The sequence below is a fragment of the Suncus etruscus genome, chromosome 1, assembly GCF_024139225.1.
Source record: "Suncus etruscus isolate mSunEtr1 chromosome 1, mSunEtr1.pri.cur, whole genome shotgun sequence".
In the NCBI taxonomy this organism is placed as follows: domain Eukaryota; kingdom Metazoa; phylum Chordata; class Mammalia; order Eulipotyphla; family Soricidae; genus Suncus; species Suncus etruscus.
Genome location: NC_064848.1, coordinates 111,178,348 through 111,182,960, shown reverse-complemented (window position 1 = coordinate 111,182,960; position 4,613 = coordinate 111,178,348).

Below are 4,613 nucleotides of genomic sequence, written 5' to 3'. Positions count from 1 at the left end.
CACCCAAAGGTGCTCAGGATTTAATATTAACTCTGAATGCAGGAATTATTGGTGGACTTGGGGAACCATATGGGATGCTGGGGATTAAATCTGGCATCTATTCTTCCTTCCTCTTCCTGTCACTTCTAGGTTTTAAGGTTATATTTTATTCTACACACTGCCTTTTTATTTATTTATTTAATTTATTTTTTATTTTTGTTTTTTGGGTCACACCCGGCAGCGGTTAGGGGCTACTCTTGGCTCTACCTCAGAAATTGCCCCTGGCAGGCTAGGGGGACCATATGGGATGCCAGGATTCGAACCATCATCTTTCTGCATGCAAGGCAAACACCCTACTGCTGTGCTATCACTCTGGTCCCTACAAGCTGCCTTTTAAAACATTTTTTTTTTTAAGCTAAAGTAGTTCCCTCTTTCCAGAGAACTAAGCTGGCAAAATTTGTTTTCTTTTTCAGTGATTTATAATATTGAATAAGACTCTTGCTCTGTCTTTTATGGGCTTCCTTACAATAAATAAAAAAAAATGATTTGGTGTTCATCCATATAAGATTCTGGCAGCACAACTGACCAGAGGTATTTATAGATGTCTTCTAGTTACTTGATTTGGCATCTTTGACTCCTTTCACTTTCTTCCCAGTTTAGTGGCTGCTTTGAGTTCTCCAATAAAACCTTTAACCAGTGGCCACTACTTTGCCTACAATTTTCAACTTAATTTCCTAATTTGTTCTCCTTCCCCTGAACGTAAGTAAACACTCAAACTCAAAACAAGATCCTGATTAAGCAAGTCATTGAGCCATAGGTATTGTAAAACAATATTACAAGTTAAGAGGTAAGAATTTAGTTCACCTAAAATGTTGAATTAAAAACTGTCCTTTCCATCTCCTAGCCCTCAAAAACAAGTAGCAGGCAGAGAGAAAAGGGAAAGGGTCAACAGACTGAATGACTCCCCCGTCCTCACTTGCAAAGACTTCAACACCACAGCCATCTCCTAAGAAAAAGGCTAGTTGAGTAATCTAATCTATCCTTCTCCTCCTCCTTCTTCTTCTTCTTCTTCTTCTTCTTTCTTCCTCCTCCTCCTCTTCCTCCTTCTTCTTTTCTTCCTCCTCCTCCTCCTTCTTTTTTTTTTTTTTTTAAATAAGAAGAGGTGTGGGGACTTCCCAAGTGATGCTCAGGAGGTCCAGGAGACTCGTTGGTGATTCCTGGCCAATTGGGCAAGATGTGATGCTGCTCAGATTGTCCTGCAGTGTCAGGGATACCAGGGCTACCCTGGCAGTGCTGGGGTCCTGAAGGGCTGAACCTGACAATGCTCAGAGAACCATCTGTTGTGAATTGAACCCAGATCCAGCATAGCTAGACATGAACCCTATATGCTGTACTCTACCCCGGCCATATGTAATGTATTTAATTGTAGGCTAAGCATATTTGAATTAGAATAAAATAAAGGCATGATCCCTGAAAACAGAGCCAGAAGTAAGCCCTGAGCATTGCCAGATGTGGTCCCCAAAACAAACAAAAATTGGGTGGGGCTAGAGAGATGGTTCAATAAACTTAAAAGCACATGCTGTACATGAAGAGACCAGGCCTCAACCCCAACACTACCAGAGTGGGAGAGCAAGAGGGAGGGAGGGAGGGAGGGAGGAAGGAAAAGAGAGAGAGAGAGAGAGAGAGAGAGAGAGAAGAGAGAGAGAAGAGAGGAGAGAAAGAGCGAGCGAGCAAAATCATGGTGCAAGGCAGAACATACCAGTAAGAATCAAGTACCAAAGTCTTCAGTAAGTGTAGCAGAATGAACAGGGATTCAGTAGAAATAGAAGAGCTACCACAGGGCTAGACAAATAGCACAGCAGGTATGGTATTTACCTTGCATGCACTCAGCCTAAGGGCTTCTCACATCACAGTAAAGTGGTGTGCTACAGAACTGGGGAACTTTTTTGGTTTTTGGGCCACACCCAGAGGCTCCCAGGGGTTACTCCAGGCTCTCTGCTCAGAAATCACTCCTGGCAGGCACGAAGGACCATATGGGATGCTGGGATTTGAACCACTGTTGGTCCTGGGTCAGCTGCTTACAAGGCAAACACCCTACCACTGTACTATCTGGCCCCAGAACTGGGAAACTTTCTAAAGCAATGGCTAGATCTCTTCAGAGATCTCTTTCAGATGAAATGGAGAAGCAGGAGAGAGAAACAGGGTTGCAGGTGAAATAGAGGTTGCTAGAGAAGAGGAACTTTTTAAAAAAGAGGGTTGCTGTTATAAATGATGGAATGGAAAGGGATAGGTGAGAAGATCAGTGAGTCAACAACATAAAGTAGCAAAAAACCAAAAACCAAAAAGAGGAGGGTGGGAAAGAGGGTTGAGAAGAAAAAGTACAGAGAAGGAAGTAACCAAATCTTGACTAAGAAGGAATGCTCAGAAATGCTCAGAAATTACCGACAGGCTCAGGGGACCATATAGGATATTGGGGATCAAACTCAGGTAGACTGCATGTAGGGCAAATGCCCTATACAATATTTTTAAGTTGAAAGAACATTCTGAAAATCAAAGACTTTGACCTTGATAGGGAAGAGGAAGGGATTTAGACCATGACAGGTTTTGTAGGGCATGGCCACAATTTTGTTATTTATTCTATTCATGCCAGTGAGAGTACACTTTAAGTGAATGCTTATAAAAGTCAAATTTCTAAGATGAGGAAATGAGTATTGAATTAATTTACATGAGATATTTATCTTTATCTGGAGGCTCACCAATTAATAGCTATTTTACTTTTTTATTTTGGGCTCATACCTGGTGGGCTGGGCTCTACTGAGGATTGCACCTAGAATTGCTCAGGGTACCATGCAGTGCTCAGGCACTGAAACCTGGCCAGCAAATTGAAAGAAAAATGCCTTAATACCTGTACTATCTATATTTTTGTTTGCTTTTTGGGCTACCCAGCAATGCTCAGGGTTTACTACCGGCTCTGCACTCAGGAATCACTGCTGGTAGGGGCTTGGGGTACCATGTAGGATGCTGGAGCTTGAACCCAGGTTAGCTGTGTGCAAGGCAAGCTCTTTCCACCAACAGTCTCTCTAGCCCTAAAATAGAAATGTCTTTTTTTTTTTTAAAGCCTTTTTGTTGTTGTTGTTGTTTTTTGGGGGGCACACCCTTTGATGTTCAGGGGTTACTCCTGGCTATGCGCTCAGAAATCATTCCTGGCTTGGGGGAACCATATGGGACATGGTGGCGGAGAGAAGGGGAGGGGATCGAACTGCCATACGTCCTAGGCTAGTGCTTGCAAGGCACTTACCTTTAGAGTCACCGCTCTGGCCCCAATAGAAATGCTTTTAACAGCAGGGTGTTAACAAGCGTAATTCTGAAAAACTTATTAAATATGAATGTGGGGCCAGGTGGTGGCGCTAGAGGTAAGGTGCCTGCCTTGCCTGTGCTAGCCTTGGATGGACCGCGGTTCGATCCCCCGGTGTCCCATATGGTCCCCCAAGCCAGGAGCAACTTCTGAGCGCATAGCCAGGAGTAACCCCTGAGCGTTACTGGGTGTGGCCCAAAAACCAAAAAAAAAAAAAATATGAATGTGGAAGGAGGGGCTAGAGTGGTAGTACAGCAGGAGGGCTTTTGCCTTGCACACGGCTAACCTGGGTTAGATCTTTTGTACCCCAGAGTCTGACAGGAGTGATCCCTGAGTGCCAGAAATATCCCTGAACATCAGTGGGTGTGCTCCCCACCAAAAAAAACCTGGGGGAAAAAAAATCTACAGTAGAATGTGTAGGGGATTTCTGTGTAGTAATCAAATATTTTCTACAAAGTAGGCTCTGACAAATGAAACATCCTGAGGGCATTAAAGGTAGCGTGCAGCAGATAATTTTTCTTCCTTCTTTTTTTCTTTCTCTCTCAATTCCCTTACTTTTGCCACACCCAGTGGTGCCAAGGACCCACTGGTGGCTGTGTGTTCAGGGATCACTTCCAACAAACAGGCTCTGGAGGCCAGTGGGATGCTTGGAATTGAACCAGAGTCTGCCACTTAAAAGGACAGTGCTGTACCAGCTGCTCTATCCCTATGACCCCAATATTGTTTTTCCTAGTAGGACTTGAATTCGGATCTGCCAAGTTCACTTTACCAGATGAACTACCTCTTGGTCCATAATTTTGTGTGTGTGTGTGTGTGTTACACCTGTGTGTGTGTGTGTTACACCTGGCAGTGCTCAGTATGTACTCCTGGCTCTGAGTTCAGAAAACATTCCTTTGAGGATTATATGTGGTGCCCAGGATCAAATCTGGATGTGCAAGGCAAGAGCTCTTTCCACTTAGCTCTTGCTTGTGTAAGTTTCTTTTATACTTTTTGTTTACTCTTCCATCTATGCTACTTTTCATGAAGATAACTGTTGCCAGTCAATTCCAACTACATCTTTGTTTTCTTTTTTTTTTCCTTTAATAGAGAATAGTCATCACTTGCAAAATAAATACACACACTCTGTATTTCTGACCCCAAGTGAACGAACCTGAAGATGGATAGCAAGGGGAAGAATTAATAAGCCAAGCCAGTCAGCAGAGTCATGGAGTCAGTGGCTTCTGTGTCATGATACCTTAGTGTGCCTAGCCAAAAGTGACCTTTCTTTAACCCAATACAA